At 48.3% G+C, this 18,905-nt stretch overlaps 1 long non-coding RNA gene across 1 annotated transcript in view; it reads left to right on the top strand.

Moving 5' to 3' along the window:
• LOC139045739 (uncharacterized) overlaps positions 1-17,157 on the top strand; it is a 58,018-nt gene extending 40,861 nt beyond the window's left edge. The window contains exon 3 of the long non-coding RNA XR_011504800.1: positions 2,357-17,157. This is a non-coding gene — a long non-coding RNA (uncharacterized lncRNA). The remainder of the gene's footprint in view (positions 1-2,356) is intronic.
• The last annotated feature ends 1,748 nt before the right edge of the window (positions 17,158-18,905 follow it).

The raw sequence follows: 18,905 nt of genomic DNA, 5'->3' as shown, positions 1-18,905 counted from the left end.
GTCTGCACCCAGGATCAGAACTGGGGAACCCTGGGCTGCCAAAATGGAGGGCTCGAAATTAGCCATTCAGCCATGGGGCCGGCCTCCAATTTTAACTATTTTTATTTTTATTTTTTTGAGGAAGATTAGCCCTGAGCTAACATCCTCCTCTTTTTTTTTGCTGAGGAAGACTGGCCCTGAGCTAACATCCATGCCAATCTGCCTTTACTTCTATGTGGGATGCCTGCCACAGCATGGCTTGACAAGCGGTGCACAGGCCCGCACCCTGGATCAGAACCAGAGAATCCCAGGCCGCCGAAGCAGAATGTGTGAACTTAACCGCTGTGCCCCCAGGCCAGCCCCCGATTTTAACTGTTTTTAAATGCACAGTTTGGTGGCATTGAGTACATTCACATTGTTGTGCAGCCGCCACCAGCATCCATCTCCAAAACATTTTCATCTTCCCAACTGGAAACTGTCCCCATTGAGAGCTCACTCCCATCACCCCTCTTGTTTTGGGCCCCACTCAAAACTAGCAGCTTCTTGGGGTACTCCATGAACGGGTCGGAGCAACATGCCCAGATGAGGACTATGTTGCCTCCCAAATCCAGAGAGGCCCACCAGGCATCGCGCCTCTTTCCCAACTGTAGGAGGGCTCAGATGCAGCCACAATCCTTCACCTCCGAAAGGATATCTCACGCCCCCTGCCACTGGACCCCCAGAAATTTCACTGAGGTCGAAGGCCTCTGAGAACTTTTTTCAAATTTTTTTATTGCGATAAAATACCCATGAAATGTACCACCTTAACCATTTCTAAGTGTACATTTCAGCGGTGTTAAGTACAGTCACGTTGTCGTGCAACCATCAGCACCATCCATCCCCAGGGCTTTTCCATCTTCCCAAACTGAAACTCTGTCCACATTCAACACTCACCCCCTGTCCCCCAGCCCCTGGCCCCGTCCATTCTGCTCCCTGTCTCTGTGAGGTTGACTGCTAGAGGAGCCTCAGATAAGAAGGCTCAGACAGGACGTCCTTTAGTCCACTCGTTCCTACGTGAGACGAGGACATCAGTCGTGCGCCCAATGTCACACAGTGACGGAGCCACAGCTCTAAGGGGTCAAATGCAAGTGGTTCTGGCTCAAAAAAGCCTCTGCATTTCCATCGCCCTCGGTTTTCTTGGTGTGAACAGGGTTGGGACTTCAGAGAGGGGAGCTCTTGGGGAAATCCCCATCTTACAGAGCCCCACGGCTTGCTGCGATGCATCATAGGCACAGCTCTGTCCCGCTGGTCGCCTGTGACTCAAATGCCTGTGCGTCTCTGTGAGGAGGACGCTCTCAGGACGGGAAAAACAAGTCACCATTGTCCTGAAGTCCGAGCCTCTTTCCTGGTGACTTGGACTCCGAGGACCAGCCAGAGCTCCTCAAGGCTGCCGTAGCTCGGGCCCCTGTGTTTGCAGGAAGTCTCCTTGTTTATTCCACTTTTACCATTTCTCCTGGCAGAGATTTTCCCCAGCCATGGCCAGAGTCATTGAGGGACAGCTGACCCCTGGGTTCTCCTGAGATGGCTTAGGAGCCTGCGTGCAGACTTCTGCTCTGAGGAGCAATATTCCTGGCCAGACATGAAAGCAGAGATTATGACAGCCCATTTTCTCCAGGCAGCTTATCCCGATTAAGTGGGAATCCAGCAAAAGTCCACACGGCAAATCCTTCCTTTTCATCCTGCCCCACCAACTCCGTTGTCCTGACAAAGTCTGACAAGACCTAGGGGGCAGTTTCAGGGTACACGGTGTTTGTGCCATGCCCCCCACGTGCTGGGCCGAACCCCACAGCACTGTTTGTTCCATTCTATGGAGGCGGCAGGCGGAGCTGAGAGAGGCGATGTCTGTTCCCCAAGGTGGCCTGTCGGCAAGTGACGGAGCTGGGGTTGAAATTGGATCCCCCCGCTGACAGCGCCCAGGTTCCTTGTCCCTGCTATTTGCCGTCTGTGGGCCCGAGGGGTTGGGCTTTTCCTGTACATGGTGTTCCCTGCAGCATCAAAATGGTGTTGTGTAATCCTGTGGCTGCGTGTGGTGTGTGGGGCGCTGAGCGTGTGGGCCTCCGAGGGGGTCAGGCCAGGCTAAGTCCAGGTCCAAGCCCGTGGCGTCCGATGGGATCCTCCGCCAGCGGCCCCCCCACCCCACCCTCGTGTGAACGGGAGCGGGAAGCGCCCGGTAAGGAGGCCAAGGCTCGGGTTGATTTATGGAGGGTGGAACCTCCGGTGATCCCATTGATACAGTGCTGTCGAATGCCTGCTTGCAATGCTGCAGGGTTGCAGGCCAGCCCTGCTACTTGCTGGGCTGAAACCGCACTTATTCTGAGCACTTTTCATATTTTCGTAGGGACCGTGGGGGCAGATGATTTACGGCTACCTCTTCCCTTGGTGCCACGGCAAACGCATCTGGAGAGGACGTGAGAACGTGCAGACAAGCGAGGGAGGCTCTGGCCAGCCGATCCTCGGTCCCACTCGCCTGAGTCAGAGGGTCAGGCTGAGCCCGTCGGAGCCTGGGGTAGGAGCTGGACTGATTCGCTTTCTGAGATTTTCCAAAACATTGTATTATTAGTGATGAACTTTGGAACACCTGGGTCTAGCGAACGGGGCTGCTGAGGCCGCTCTGAAACGTAAGTGGTCCAGAGGGCAGAGCAGTTGCCTCGCGGTGGCCACACCGGCGCTCTCTCTGGCCTTTCCGTTTAGAGTGGTAACCCGTGGTAAGATGGAGACTGCTCTGAGAGAACCGGAGAACACTGGACAAACAAAGCAATTTCAGGAAAGGCTCCCCTGGCCCTGGAGCCAGCTGAGGCAGCGAGCTCTGCTCCGAGGCTGGGAACCACCCAAGCCGCAGGGGCAGGAGCGGCCCGCGCTCACTCCTCTGCACATGGGGACTCTGCCTTGTGTCCTGGTGCCAACCGTCACTAAGCGGCGTGCTGGGGAGAGACATACCTGGTGAAGGAGATGTCGACACGCCCCTGAAAGGCTTACAGTCTGCAGACTCCTAGACCCTGTGCAGATGAATGTGGCCTGGCAGAGGTTGGTGCCACCCTGCTGGGAGAGCGGAGGAATGATCCTTCCAGGGAGGCCAGCAAAGCTGCCGCAGGGGACGGGCTCTCAGCAGGTGAAGGCGGATGGGCCTTGACAGTGGAGGCGAGGATGGGTGTTACGGGCCGCAGGAGCTGTGCCAAGCTTGGAAGAAGGGTATGTTGTTCAAGGGAAATAGTCTGGGGTGGCCCTGAAACCTAGGGTTTGTGTGGAGAGTGGTGAGGGTGACAGGTGCCAGGTGACTGAGAGCTTCTGAAGTCACACTGAAGGCCCCAGGCCTGTCCTCAGGGCAACAGAGGAGCCCTTGGGCTTTAAGAAGAGAAGATGCTGTGATCCATCCACAGATGTCTTCATGCATTCAATGTTGACCATCTACTGCACTCTCGGCCCCAGGACAGGAGCCACACTAAGGGATGCTGAGAAAGCACTTGAGAAAGACTGTTGTGGCATTGGCATGGGGGGAGGTGAGGGGGCTCGGGAGACTGGAAGCTTTGCAAGCATCCCACTGTGAAACCCGGGGGTGGATATGAGATTCAGGGTGACGGAAAGGCGAAGGTGGACAGCAGAGTGTAGGAAACAGAGAGAGCAGGCGGCCGTGAGACGGAGAGCCTCGCTGGTCCGGTGGAAGGGGTGTGCTCTGGAGTTATAAGATGGGCTTCACGTCCAGACTCTGTCACTTAGCACTGTGAGACTTAGGATCACGTCTTTGACCTTCAAGGCCCTTGTTCCTTAGGGGAGGCTGATGATGCCTACCCTTCGGGGCTTAGAAGAGGATGAATGAGCCAGCGTGGCGCCTTCGGGCTGTAGAGCATGCGACGCTCCTCAAACCTCAGCCACCGCAGCTTCGACCGGGTGTGCTGATGGCAATCACCCGCCGTCTGTAACATCAGATGGGGCCGGACAAACGCAGGTGAGGAGAACAAATCAGAGGCTTTGAACAAATCTGATGGGTCCTTGCAAACACACTTCCATTGGGGCAGGGTGAGGGGACTCAGAGCCGTCAAGAGGGGACATGGTGCCCTACTGGCGAGAATGGACTTCGTTAGCCCAAAGGCCAGATCCCCTGTTTGGAAATGTGTTTTGGAATGCTCAAGAGGTCTGAGGAGTGATTCACAGACAGGAGGGCTAGCTGAGGTTGGTCTGGGAAGGCTTCCCAGGATCACAACCCAAAGAGGCTCGCCGGAGGGAGAACGCTCAGTGCCACGGCAGCCCACGGAGAGCACGGTGCCAGGTGACGCTCGCTGGGCCAGCCGCTGGAATCTAACACTGTGGGGAGCTTGGGAGCAGGCGACATCGCATCCGTGTCCCCAGGCCAGTGATTTGTGGCACAAGAGGGGAATTTTGAGGTGCCCTGAGAACCCTTGGAAGGGCTGAAGGGGTGGGAAGAAACAGCGTGGAACTCTGCGTTCACCTGGTTAGAGATGAACCCAGCTCTTGTCGAGCCTGATTCTGGTCATTGTGGTGGTTGACATCCTCAGGGACAGCCAGGTTCTGGGACTCACAAGTTCCCTGCTCTGGAGCGCAGCAGAAGGGGGACCATCCACAGACTGTCCACGCCGTGGAGGCGGTGGCGCAAGACGTAAGAGACTGGAAGCCTGGATGATTCACCAAGGCCATAGTTCATCCCAGAAGGAACCACGGTAACAAAACTCACGGCTTCGTTAGTGGTCTTCTCAGCTTGGCATCTGGCGGTGCAAGATTTCCAGGAATGTTGCCTTTACGTGGGATGTGGAGACACTCAGGTCCTGATCCCTCAAGATTTGCCAAAAATTTCCAGGCCCCCTTTGAAGACACCAGTGGGGCAACCCTATGCCTGGTTAGAAGTCTGATCATCATTTTCCTTACTGGGTGCTATTAGAAGCTTCATCGCTGATTTCCACAAAATGGCGCTTCACAGCTAACGCCACAGCAGTTGGCTGGTTAACTCCATTCTGCTTTGGTGGTATGACTTCATTTCTCCTCTAGCCTTTAATTTCATGGTGACAGTATATCTTTATATTTCCCCAGTACTGCGAGCTTTTCAAAGACTGGCTACTTTTTTAACAAAGGTGAGTATGGGTTGCTCACACGCACAGCCCAGGGACCCAGGGACACCTGTTGTCACCATCGCTGTGCCGTGAACAAGGCTGCAAATGGCAGATGCCATGTCCTTCCCCATCAGCTCTGGAGACCCAGCCATGAAACAGAGCCAATCCTATTCCCCAGGCCCCCTAGCAACTCCTGACCTTAATCCACCTCTTTGGGAAGATTTATTAATTACCATGTTTGAGACAGCTTTGTGCCAAGAAGTTTAAAGCATCTTCCAGTCTTAACCCATTAATCCCATTAGCATCCCAGGGAGAGCGGAAGGCCCCTACCCAGTCCTGGGACTCCCATCCCCGGCTACTGCGCACAGCAGGAGGAGGCTGGGCCAACTTGAGCAAAAAGGGCTTGTCCTGAGAGCCCTCGCTGAGTCAACGGCCGGCCTGGAAAAGAAGCTGAGTTTCCTGACTCAGGCCAAGAGCAGGCTTCCCTCCTTACAAAACAGCCATTGTCCACGTCTCCAGAGAGTCACCCATCCCCCTCCATAGACAGCTGTCAATATCTGAGTGGCAGCAGCACGAGGGCTATTGGCACTGGGCTGGGAAGAGAGGCTCATCATCAGGGGCAGCAAAACATGGCCCTCTCCCTTCTCGGAGTGTCTGCTCAGAACAGACCCTCTCCACGAAAGGGTTTGTCCTCAAAGCGGAGGCAACCCGGGCCACCTGTGCCGGGAGCGCACAGCTGTGTGATCCCCGGAGGGCTACCTAGCCGGGCAGGCTTCTCCCCAGGGTGCTCGGGAGGGGAGCGTGGTCAGAGGCAGCTGGATAAGGAAGAAACAAGATGTTCTTTCTCCTGCCGTGTTGCCCCTGCACTCTCCAGATTCGACATTGTTTTTAATTTTCAGCCTAATTTTAGTCCAAGAACTTGGTGAAGCTGGAGAAGACTCTTAAACCTTTTTTTTTTTTTTTGTAAACAAGTGTGATTTTCTGGCCAGATGTTTCTTTTTTCCTGGTTCTTACGGGGCTGCGCCGTTGAGCTGTCCGACTGCAACTGAATAAATCTTTGTTTTACAGTTTCTTTGGTCCTTTACAACCAAGGGCCTCAGGAAAGAATCGGATCTTTTAATCCGCCTGGTCTTAGCCTTGAATGACCTCGTGAATGCACCATTAGCTAAAAAATCTTAGAGATATTTTTGTAGCTGACCTGAGAACACATGCCCAAAGACCGGGTCCGTGATGCTGGGAGGGTTGATGGTGACCGGAATGGGACCCCAGCAACACGTGACCCTGCAGGGCACTGTTACGAGTTGGAAGCACTTCTTTTTCATGACCCGGGTGTCTTGTGTGATTAAGTGCACCTGAGCGGTGCCCAAGAAGGCAGTCGCCTCTGTCCCCAGCTGCACGCCCATTTCAAGCTGAGCCCCGAGTGGAAGCGTGTACAAAATGAGTCCTCAGAACGGCCCCTCGAGGTTCCGCGAACTGTTCTCGTGAGAAGCCTGTTGGGCACAGGGTGACACGGCGGTAGGTGAACTCCTGAGGTCTGGGGAAATGTTTTCACGGTTCCGGGAGAGCAGGCTGATTTCAGCTATTTTTACTTCTAAAAGGATCCTGGCAGAAGGACAGCCTTGTAAAATCTGTTGTGAGTGATACAGCTGTGGCCAACTGCGGAGCGCTCCAAGCGTTGGAGAGAGCAGGGGAGAAATCCGGGCCTGGTTTTTGGGCAGGTTTTCATCTGGGAGGAGAAAACGCTGTTGCTCAATCCTGAAAGCTGGGTTTTAGACCCGGTGGCGGCGGCACGACGTCAGACTGCAGGGCTGGCCTTGGACGAGGTGGCAAACGGGGCAGCGCCCATGGCTCCTTGGCCCCCCCTGCCTGCAGGGCGCCTGCCAGCCCCAGCCCTACCCCCTGGTGGGTATCCGGTGCTCTGGAGTCTTAGAGCCTGTGGCCAAACTCACCAGACCCTTGTTCCCTTCTCTCGGGAAACACCCTGCATCTTCTCCGCCCTGTTCCGATGCACGGTGCCAGTGCTTTCTCTGTCATCTGTCCCCACTCATCCTTCACTGTCCACTCCTTCCTCTCCTCCCACATCTAAGCGGTCGTCACATTGTGTCCATTCTACCTCTGTGACATCTCGCCATCGTGCTTGTTCAGGTCTCCAACACCCAGATGGTGTCGACAGCCTCCAAAATGGCCCATTCTGCCTCTGACCTCTCTGAACTTCATCTGTCTGTACACGCTGCTGCTGGCTTTCCCACACGTGGCCCTGACCACGGCACTCCACACTCTTCAGTGGCTCCCTATTTCCACGGATATGAAGTCCAGTCGCCTTCCCTTATTGTCTCAGGCTCTTCACCACGCACCTTAGCTTGCCTTTTTGGATGAGAACTCTGCTGGATTTGGCCACCCTGGACAGAGGCTCGGGCTTCCTGTCCCTGCCTTTGCTCACTCTATTTCTTCCCCCTGGAAGGAGCCCCTCCCCAGCCCTGTTGAAGGTCCAGAGGCCTCGTCAGCTGCTGAGAGGAAGAGGTTCTGGACACAGGTCCAAGAAAGTGGGCGGGAAGCCTATTTAGTTCTGAAACAAAAAGAAACACAGAGCTGTAAAGAAAAGCAAGGAAGATACATGGACGGGGCTCCTCCTGTGCAGCTGTTCACATAGGGGCCCTTGCACAGCCCTGAAATGCAAGCTGTGACATTTTCAGCTATATTATTTTACTAAGTGATGTGCAAAACAGACACCCTGCCCGCATTTCTACGCCTCACCCTTTCCAAGCCCACCCCGGAGGGGAGAAGTGTGGTGCACACGGGGATGCAGTGGGGCTTCAGCACCATCTGGGGAACAAACCACAGAAACTGGGCATCTGGGGTCTTTAACACCGTTCATTTCAGGAGCACGGGAGTGTTACTGCACAAAATCGGGGTTCACTTGCTGGATGCACATAAACCAGCCAATTAATTATGGCATCAGCCTTTGGGAAAAGAGATCAGTTTTATTCTGTGAGATTGATCTGCAGGGAGAACAGGGGGAGTGTGCCCTCAGATGTGTCTCCCCGATTCAGGATTTGGGGTGAAATTTAAGAGGTTAGGGAGAACAGGCTGGCACATGGAAATGCTGGTGGGATAGGTTTTGATCGGTGGGCTTCAAGCATTTACGGTAAGGTTTAAACATTTATGATGGGGTTCTAAACATTTATGACGGGGTTCTAAACATTTTTGATGAGGTAGGGGAGGAATTTTAACAACGAATCTTCCTGAATGAGGGACCCTAGATTCTGATAAGAGTCCAGCTTTCAAGTTCTTGTCATCTCCTGGTCCTGGGGTGCCGTGGGAAGGAGGATCGTTGGTTCTGTGTCATTTCAGGTCACGATTTCTTCTTTTGCAAATGCCCTGGCTACGTGACTTTGTAGATTTTCTGAAAGGCAATTCTTAGTCACTCTGTTGACAGGAGTTGGGGTCAGTGGAACTGGTTCTGGTGGGCCCGCAGTTACAGGAATAGGGGGCCAATAGCCACAGCTTCTTAGCAGCTCCTCCCAGCAGGAACTGGGGTCTATTCCTCCCCACTCCCCAACCACTTGAATCTGGCTGGGGTGTGGCTTGCTCTGACCAATCGAATGTGGTGGAAGTGAGGCTGTGTACTTGGAACCCAGGCCTCCAGAGGCTTATGGCTTCTCCCTCCAGCTGTTCCGTGGAGGTAGGCTAGATGCCTGGAGCATGAGAGACCACTGGAACAGAGACCAGCCCTTCCAGCTGAGGCTCCCCAACTGACCAGGCCTCCAATGGCCAAGCATGTGAGTAGGTCCCTATTAGGTCCTTCAGGTACCAGCTGACCTGCCAGCTGACCACAGACATGGGAGAGAGCCCAGCAGAGATCAGCCAAGCTGGCCTGGACCAGAACAGCCCAGCTGACCCACATGAAGGTAATAAATCAGAGGTTGTTTCAAGCTCCTAAATGTCAAAGAGGTTTGGTAAGCAGCAAAGCTAATGATACAGGAGCCATTGATCATTCAAAGCAGAGTGTGCTCATGGTCTGCATTGCGAATAGTCTCATCTCTCCCTTAGCATTCCAGGGACCTTGCTCATTGATTTTCAATTAAGATATAGAATTGGCTGCTTAATAACTTAAGAGCTTAATAACTGGGAGCTTATTTTGGTTCCCATTTGAAAATTCAGAGGATGGACCCTCGTAATTTTTTTCCAATGGTAAAATACAAATAACCTAAAATTTACCATTTAGCTGTTTTAAAATGCACAGTTCAGTGGCATTGAGTACGTTCATGAGGTTGTTCAACCATTGCTTTTAGTTCCAGAACTTTTCATCATCCCCAAGGGAAACCCCGTACTCATTGAGCGCTCACTGCCAATATTTGCTGTTCCCTCCACCCTCCAGCCCTAGGCAACCGCTAATCTACTTTCCATCTCTATAGATTTGCCTGTTCTGGACATTTCATAGAAATGGAATCAGACAGCATGTGGTCTTTTGTGCCTGGCTTCTTTCACTTAACACAATGTTTTCGAGGTTCCTCCAGGTTGCAGTCCGTACTGATGCTTCATTCCTTTTTAGGAAAGGACCCTGCTCCTTTACGGGACTTTTGGCTGCATTCCCCTTTCTTGATTGTGTGCATAGTGATGGCTCTGATGTGCGGGGTTCCATTCCAAGTGTTTTACCTCATTTATTCCTCACATCACAGTCACCTGGTGAGCTGGAGCTGTTCTTCTCTGCATTTGGCAGATGAGGAACAAAGAGGTTAGCTACTTGACCAAAGCTGGACAGCTGGCCAAAGACGGCTCAAAGATTCCAATCGACGGAGTTCCATTCTCACCCTGAGGCTGTCCCGCTTGGAGCTTTCTGAGAGTGGAGGACGTTCTCATCCTTTCACGGCACAGGAGAATCTCCACGAAACTCCCACCGGTTCACTAAGCAAGCACAGCAACACGACTGTGTTATTTATTTTAAGTTGTTTTGTATTTTTTTCTGATTATAGAAATAATATCTACTTGTAAGAACTCAGACAAATCTAACATAAAGAAAATGAGAGCTACTGAAAAAAAAAGAAAAGGAGATGTTGAAAATGGAGCTGGAAAATGAAAGAAGTGTAGAAAACATAAGGGAAAAGTCGACTGTGATGTCACTGGGAGGGGAAGGCGATGGGATGGGGATAAGTGTCCGGATCTGCTGTGGACATTACCTGATAAAAGGAAAGTGATTTTAAAAAATTGACAAGGCCATTTTCATGCTGATGCATCAAAAGCTTCCTGGCATCAAAACAGCCTTGTAAGAGTTGCAGGGTTAAAATGGATGAGAATGATGGTCCGCATCAGGGAAAGGAAGATGATGACAGCTGGAATGGTCCTCCAGCTTCTGCCGGGCTCAAAAAGAGGAAAATTGAGCCAAATGGTGTTTTCAGGCTGCTGGGTTCCAGGCACTTAGCTCGATGCTTTTAAGGTAACATCCCAGGAAATCTTCGCAATCGCTCTCTGAGGCAGGTGTTTCCAACTGCAGTGTAGACATGAGGTTCCGCAGTAAGATACCCTCTGCCGTGTCACAGAGGCTGGGATTGTACCCAATTTCCCGACACCCCAATTTGTGCTGTGGCTGCAGCTTTGCAGCATCCTCCCCGGAGGAACCAAGAAAGCCCCTTATGGCCCTGGCTGGCCCGGGCAAAAGGCTGCGTGAGGATTGATTCGTCCTCATCACCCGCAAGAAGTCAAAAAACAGCTCAAAGTTCACGTCCTACTCACTAGCTTTCCTTGAGATTCAATGAACACCAGCATCTTGTTGTCACTGTCTTAGATTCGGTGGTTTTGAAACAATGTCTCCTCTTCCAGCCCCATGAAATGCCTTCCTTGACCAGTCCCGTCTCTCATGGCTGTTGGCGTATCTGTATATGCACACCCTAAAGCAGGAATAAAGAAAACAAGGGGGCATCATAATGAGGCAGAGGGAAAGTTAGTGCACAGACTGAAGTGCTGCCTGACTCTGACAGTCACCAGAGTTGAGTTCTTAGCACCCAAAGCAGACAGAAGACTGCGCCCATTCACAGGATGGTCAAGGCGCTTCCCCTCTTCTTTCTCCCTTGGCACTGAGGTTTCTCCTCTAAGCCACCAACCGGGAAGGCTGAAGTGTATCCAGGCTGAAAGGTCATGGTTCCACTGACGTATCAGCAATCCTGCAGGCCATCTGGATGAAGGATACATACATGGTTGTAGAGATGGGAGGTCTCTAAACTCTTGCCTCATGTTGTGGGAAATAGCTAGGTCTCTGCAAAGACACAGCAGTTCACAGGGCACCAAGGAATGGAGAGGATTTTAGGAACCAAAGTTGGGGAAAAAGGCCCTTTATGGGCCTATAAGGGATGGCAGAAGGTACAGAAGGAAGACCCAGAGAGAGCCCCAAGCAGGGGCTCACTGCATAATTTGTCGTCAGTGCACCCATCGAAGGTGGGGCCACTGGGCTTCTCTGAAAATGGATGACGCACATGCGCAGTTTTAATCTCTCTTTCCCCCTTTTTTTCCAAAAAAAAATCAGAACAAATTGTCATGGAGCAGATGTAATTTATGACAAAACATATTGCCAAAAATTAAAAAAGAAAACATGGACTAGTTGCCTCTGTAAAGCAAGAGTTTAAAGCAGAGATGGATGTCAAGGAAGACATGGCATGAGAGAAGGAAATGAGACGGGCATTTGGAGAACTCAGGAAAATGTGGAAGAGAAAACACAAGCATTTACAGATATAAAGGGCATTTGGAATCAGCACAAAGAGGAACAGACACTTCTGACAACACAGCAAGGTATGTGGAGGGCAGCATTGAGAAGAAAGTGAGCACAATGAAATGGAAGTGAACAAGGCATTTAAAAGGATCTGAATATGGGAAGGTAGCTAAAAGGACCCCAAATTCCTGTACCTGATGAGTCTGAAGAATAAAAGAACTAAGATCATGAAAAAAAATTAAAATTATAATTTAAGAAATCTTTCTAGCCACAACTGGAAGGACCTGCAACTAGGATATACAACTAGGTGCCAGGGGGGATTTGGGGAGATAAAGCAGGGGAAAAAAAAAAAGAAATATTTCTAGAAATAAAAAGAAAGCGTGAATCTACAGATTGAAAAAGAATATTGTGTTCCAAGGGAAATGCATACATTGGTCAACACTAAGGCGTTCCTGATTAAAGTTACTAAAATTCAAAGATAAAAAGGGAATCAAGGGAAAGCAGTCAGGTCCCCTACAAGAGGAAAACATCAGTCTGGCCTTGGTCTTCTCCATGGCTGGGAGAGGGACAATGCCCACGTCATACCTAAGTATGTTGTTTTATACTTAACCAAACTGTCATTCAAATACAAAGGCAACAAACATTGGTGAATATGCAAGACTCAGGAAATACGGTTCATTTGCGCCTTTCCTGGAGAAGCTCCTAGTGATAGAATTGTAGCTATCTAAGTGATGAAAGAAAAGCATTGGCTCCGAGCGTTGAATCCATTTCACTCCACGGTGAAGTCATGAGGAGGTGATGAAAATGTTCCAGTAGAGACAGAAGGTGAATAGTGTGGGAAAGAGCAGAGAGAATGTGTGGGGCAACGCCCTTCAGGGCGTGCGGAGAGATGGTTCTGGAACACAGGTGGAATTGCCTTCAGGTTGGGGCATGAGAAGTTCATCACTAGAAATGGGAACGAGGGCTGAGCGTGCGGTACTGATGCTGGCACGCAGGTGATGTGAGCGTGGAAGCTGGTGGGAAATCTCTTCTGATTGCTGCCATTTCTCAAGGAGGCATCAGCTGGGAGCAAGGACGAAGGAAGGGGTGTTGGGATTTGAGGAGAAAGAAGATGTGAAACAGTCATTTTGGGTAGTGGTGTCTAATTTATTCTTTGATCTGTCCATTGAGTTAATTATTTCCAAAATTCTGTCTTTCATTTCTGGAAGTCCCTTTTGGTTCCTCTTAAGATCTGCAGGGTCATTCCTCGTACAGTCCCCTGTTCGCTCCTCTTTAGCATTCATCCTTGTTTTCTCTAAACATGTTCTGCAAACCTGTCCTGTATTCTGTTTCTGCTAATTCCAGTGTCTGGCGTCCTCAGGGTCTAAATCTTTTTGTTGTTTCTACTGGCTCCCGTGCTCCTCTCTACTCAGTGATCTGCTTTTTGGCTCGTGGAAATTCTGATGGGCTGGACTGGAAAGGTTTTTCCTCTAAGAGGACTTGCCTCTGCTTTTGTGAGCCGCCAGATGATCATCCTCAAGGGTCTGGATTCTGCGGGGCTCTGGGCTGGCCCCCCACCTGCTGTGGGACTCGTTGTCCGGAGGCCGTGCCGCTGGGGGTGCTGCTGTTGGCGCTGCCCTCAGGGCAACTTCGCTCCCCGCCTGGTTCTTAGCTCCAGGCCCATCTGGTTCCAGCTCATGCTAGTTCCTTTGTTGTTGGTGTGTGTGCATGTGCGTGTGTGTAGGGGGATGGGTGCTGGTCTTTAGAGATTTCACTTATTTCCTGTGAGTCCAGCAATGCATCAAAAATGGTTCCCCCCTCCCTTTTTTTCTTTCTGTGGATCCAGGCTCTGGCTCTTCCAGTGTTTCCCCAGAGTCCTAGAGAAGTGAAAGAGGAAACTTAGTCTTCACTTTATGCCATTGAAACTTGTACCATAGCTATGTATCACCTACCAAGGTAAATAAATAAAATAAGCTATTATAAAAGGTGAATTATAGCAATGGTACACATTAGTCAATAAATAGAGCACTAAGTCATACTCTTCAGCCCCTGCTCTGAGCAGGCTGTGTGGGGTACTTGTACTCACAGCCCCTGACTAACACCCCATCACACCACACTGTTCACATACATGCCCTGCTCCTGGGCATCTGTGCCTTCGCTCACACTGATGCCTCTTCCTAGAATAGGCCTTTCTGGTCTTGCCTTGTCTGGGTGGTCCCCTTCTTAAAATCTTGGCTTAGCTCACCTCCTCCAGAAGCTTTTCCTGACCACCCCCCCCCCCCCCCCCCCGCTGCACCCTCACTGCCCCCAGTGACCGTCTCTCCTCTCTTTGCCCCTCTGTCTCCACCATATCTGAGTTCCTGGAGGCCAGGCTGGGGCTGCTGCTTCACTTTTTTCTTCTCCACACAGGACCTAACCAAGGGCAGGTGTACATCTTTTTGTTGGGATGAAGGAATTGGGGGTATCTAGAAGGCCTCCGCCTCCTTTTCAGGTTTGCCCATCTAAGACACTTTCTGGCGTTTACGAAACAACTGCCTGCAGAAGCAAAGCACTGAATCCAGAGAGGCATGCCTTCTGGAACTTGTCCGGCCCAACAAGCCCAAGTTCCTGGCACTGAGAAGGGCATTGGCAGGTGGTGGAAGCCAGATTCCCACGGGGGTTCCTTTGGCGATGCTAATCTGGGGACTGATGGGAATGTGGGGGAGAGAAAGGAATGCTCATTTAGGAATGAATTGTGGTTATTGGGGGCAGGGTCCGATGGAGCTGCACTCAGCCTTTCTGGAACCCACTGAGGGACCTCGTCCAAAAGGGGAGATACTGCATGAGTCAGCTCAGTTCTGGTCAAAAGCTTGAGCCTATTGACATGAACTTTTCCCTCTTTCTTGGCATCTCAGGGAACAAACAGGGGCTTAGTACAGTTACATCTGCCTCTCCTCTTGGATCTTCCTTGTTACGAAGGCTGATGCTGGCGCAGCCTGTTCTGCAGCCTCTCCTTGTGGGTCCTGGTAAGGCCAAAGATGACCATGGCCACCTGAGAAGGTCCCTTCTTGGAGCCAAGGACGATCCTGAGATAGAATAAGGAAGACGTGTCAGGGCTCAGGTGGAGACGCTACTAGTTCACTTCTTTGTCCCCATTTATGAGCAGCAGTAGGGGTGTCATCTGGAGTAGATGCAGGTCACGCTTCCTAGTTCCTGGACCTTTAACCTCAGCTGTTTCTGCGTCTTCTAGAAGGAAGCCTTGTTCCTGCCCTTGTTTGAGACCTATTCCTACCCCTATTCATTTATTCACCCAGTACATCTGTGGGGCCAAGCATTGTGCTGTGAACTGAGGATATAGGACCAAGTTGCCCACAGTGTCCCAGGAGTGACCCACAGATGACGGGGCTTAGACCAGGCTGATTACGGTGCCGATCAGAGGGCAGGTGGGCATCCCAGACCCCTCCTCGGGTCCAAGGAAGATGTCTAGGAGGAGCCAAATTTTGAGCTGAGTTTCCTCAAATCGATAGTAGTTAACTGGGCAAACAGAGGTGGCTGGGGTGGGGACAGGAGGAGCTTGTCTCACCCTCAGTCCTTTGCAACCACCCATAGAGTAGGCAAGGGTGGGTCTTCTAAGACCCACAAATATGCCAAGCTGGCCCTGGGAGCAGCCTCCAAAAACCCTGGGTTCCTGCTCAGAGACTATTTCTTAATCTTCAAAATGGGTGTAGTATCACTCACTTAACAGAGGTATAGATGTAATTTTTAAAATGTGTTTTGTAGCTTTATTGAAATAAAATTGTAGTAATAAAGTGTACATATTTAAAGGTAATAATTAGATTAGTTTTAATATATGTCAAGGAAACCGTCATCATGATCAAATGATGAACATAACGCTCCATCCCCTCACCTCCTCCATCCTTAGAGAACCACTCGTCTACTTTTTGTCATTATAAATTAGTTTGCATTTTCCAGAACCGTATGTAAATAGAATCATACAGTATGGGATTTTTTGTCTGACTTCTTTAATACAGCATAATTATTTGGGGCTTCATCCATGTTATTGGGCATATAAATAGTTCATACACTTTTACTGTCGGGTAGCATGCCATTGTGTGGATATACCACAATTTGTTCATCCATTCACCTCTTCATGGACATTTGGGCTGTTTCCAGATTTTTACTATTACAAATAAAGCTTCTATGAATATTTGTGCCCAGGTTTTTCTATGGACACATACTTTAATTTCTGCTGAGTAAGTACCTAGGAGTGGAATGGCTGTATCATATGGTAGGTGTATATTTAACTTTTTAAGACATTGCCAGGCTGTTTTCCAAAGTGGCTTATTCATATTACAATCCCACCAGCAGTGTATGAGTGTTCCAGAAGCTCCACATCCTCTCCAGCACTTGGTGTGGTCAGCCTATTTAATTTAGCCATTCTAGCCAGTGTGCAGTAGTGTCCTCTTATAGTTTTATTTTGTGTTTCTGGAATAATCAATAGTCTTGAGAATCATTTCATGTGCTTATTTTCCATCTACGTATCTTCTTTGATAAAGTGTATAATCAAATCTTTTGCTTATTTTTCATTGGGTGGTTTATCTTACTATTGAACCATACAAGAGTTCTTTCTATCTCCTAGATTCAAGTCCACTGCCAGGCCTATGCTTTCCAGATGTTTTTTCCCAGTCTGTGGCATAGCTTTTAATTTTCATAATACTCTCTTTTGAAGAGCAAATAGGCACGATGTATTGTCCTTTTTGCATATAGTTGAATTATATATGCTCAAATTTTGTTGAGAATATTTGTGTCTATGTTCACGTGGCATATCACTCTATAATTTTCTTGTAATACCATTTTCTGGTTTTGGTATGAGGGTAATGCTGGCCTCAGAGAATGAGTTGGGAAATGTTCCCTCCTCTTTAGTTTTTTGGAAAAATGTGTGTAGAATTGATTTTGTTTCTTTCTTAACTACTTGGTGGAACTCTCTAGGCAGAACCAGAATGGCTATTAGCATAGGGCTAATTTTGCCCGCTCTTGAGGCAATAAATATTTATATTTATACACTTCAGCTAAGCCATGTGGGCCTGGGATTTTCTCTGAGAAGATTTTTAACTATAAGTCCTATTTCTTTAATAGATATAAAGCTGGGCTATTCAGATTATCTATTTTTTCCTTGAGTGAGCTCTGGAAGTTTGTGTCATCCAAGTAATTTCCCCATTTCATCCAAGTTATTGAATTTATTCATTTAAAGTTGTCCATAATGTTCTTTCATTATTAACTTTTTTTGCCTGTGAGATTTGTAGTGATGTCTCTCCTCTCTTATTTCTAATGTTAATAATTTGTTTCCTTTGTCTGTCTTTCCAAATCTGTCTGGCTGGAGATTTATCAATTTGATTCATCTTTTGAAATATCTAGGTTTTGGTTTCATTGATCTTCTCTATCATTTTTCTTTTCCTTATTTCATTGATTCGTCATTATCTTTATTATTTCTTGTCTTTTGTTTAATTTGAAATTAATTTTCTCTTCTTGTCTCATTTCTTTTTTCTTTTTGGGGAAGATTCACCCTAAGGTAACATCTGTTGCCAATCTTCCTACTTTTTCCTTCTTTTCCCCCTCAAAGCCCCAGTACATAGCTGTCTATAGTTGTAAGTTCTTCTCATTCTTCTGTGTGAGCTGCCACAGCATGACTACTGACAGACGAGTGGTGTGGTTCCGTGCCAGGGAACCGAACCCAGGCCACCAAAGCAGAGCACTCCGAACTTTAACTGCTGGCTCATCAGGTCTGGCTCTCCTTTTCTCATATCTTAAGGTGGAAGCTAAGGTCATTGTTTCAAGACATTTCTTGTTTTCTGATTAGATGTTTAGTGCTATAAATTTCACTGTAAGCACTGGTTTAGTTGCATTTCATACATTTCGACATGTCATGTTTTTATTTTCATTCATTTCAAAATACATTCTAATATCCTTTGTGATTTCTTCTTCAACCTATGAGTTATTTAGAAGTATATTTTTTAATTTCCAAAACAACCCTGCACCATATGATGTACCAGTCAATGACGGAACTCATGTACGTTGATGGTCCCATATAGCCTAGGTGTGTAGTGTAGTGGGCTATACCAGCTGGGTTTGTGTAAGTTCACTCTAAGTTCACTCTATGATGTTCCCACAGTGATGAAATCACCTAATGATGCATTTCTCAGAACATGTCCCTGTTATTAGGTGACACGTGATTATATTTGGGGATTTTTCAGATAACCTTCAGGTATCGATTTCTAACTTAATTTCATCGTGGTCAGAGAATATACCTCGTATGATTTGAATACTTGTAAATTTATCCCCTTTTTTGGTCTGAGCATAAGATCTATCTTAGGAAGTGTTTGTGTGCACTTGAAAATGATGTGTATTCTGCCATAGTTAGGTAGGGTATTTTATAAATGTCAAATCAGGTCAAATTGTCTTATAGTATTGTTCAAGACGTCTACATATTACTGACTTTCTGCGTACTTGTTCTATCAATTAAGACAGTTTTCTGAAGTCTCCAACTGTGATTGTAGATTTGTCTGTTTCTCCTTCTAGTCCTATTGGGTTTTGTCCCAGGTATTTTGAAGCTCTTTTATTAGGGGCACAAACATTTAGGGTTGTTATGTCTTCTTGATGAATGGATTCCTTTATCATTATTAAATGATTCTCTTCATCCTTGTTAACACACTTTACTCTGAAATTTATTTTGTCTGATATTAACGTAGCCACCCCAGCTTTCTTCTGATTAGTTTCATCATGACATATTCTGTTTCCATCATTTTACTCTTAATTTATCTATGTCTTTTTAATAAAGTGGGTTTATTTTAGTCAGTGTGTAGTTTGTTCCTGCTTTTTTATTCAATCTATAATCTCTGCCTTTTATTTGAGGTGTTTAGCACATTTACATTTAATGTGATTATTGGTATAATGGAGTTTAAATCTACTGTATTGCTGTTTGTTTTCTATTTGTCTCATATGTTGTTTCCTTCTTCCTGACTTCCTTTGGATAAATTAAGTAATTTTTATTATTTCTTTTTACATCCTCTGTTGGCTTACTCCCCATGCCTCTTTTTTTTTCAAATAGAAGGTGCTTTAGGACTTATAGTATACATCTTAAACTTATCACAGTCTGTCTTCAGGTAATATTA

The sequence above is a fragment of the Equus asinus genome, chromosome 7 (genome assembly GCF_041296235.1).
Source record: "Equus asinus isolate D_3611 breed Donkey chromosome 7, EquAss-T2T_v2, whole genome shotgun sequence".
Classification (NCBI taxonomy): Eukaryota; Metazoa; Chordata; class Mammalia; order Perissodactyla; family Equidae; genus Equus; species Equus asinus.
The sequence above is the reverse complement of the archived record's forward strand: the minus strand, read 5'-3'. Positions and strand labels throughout refer to the sequence as shown.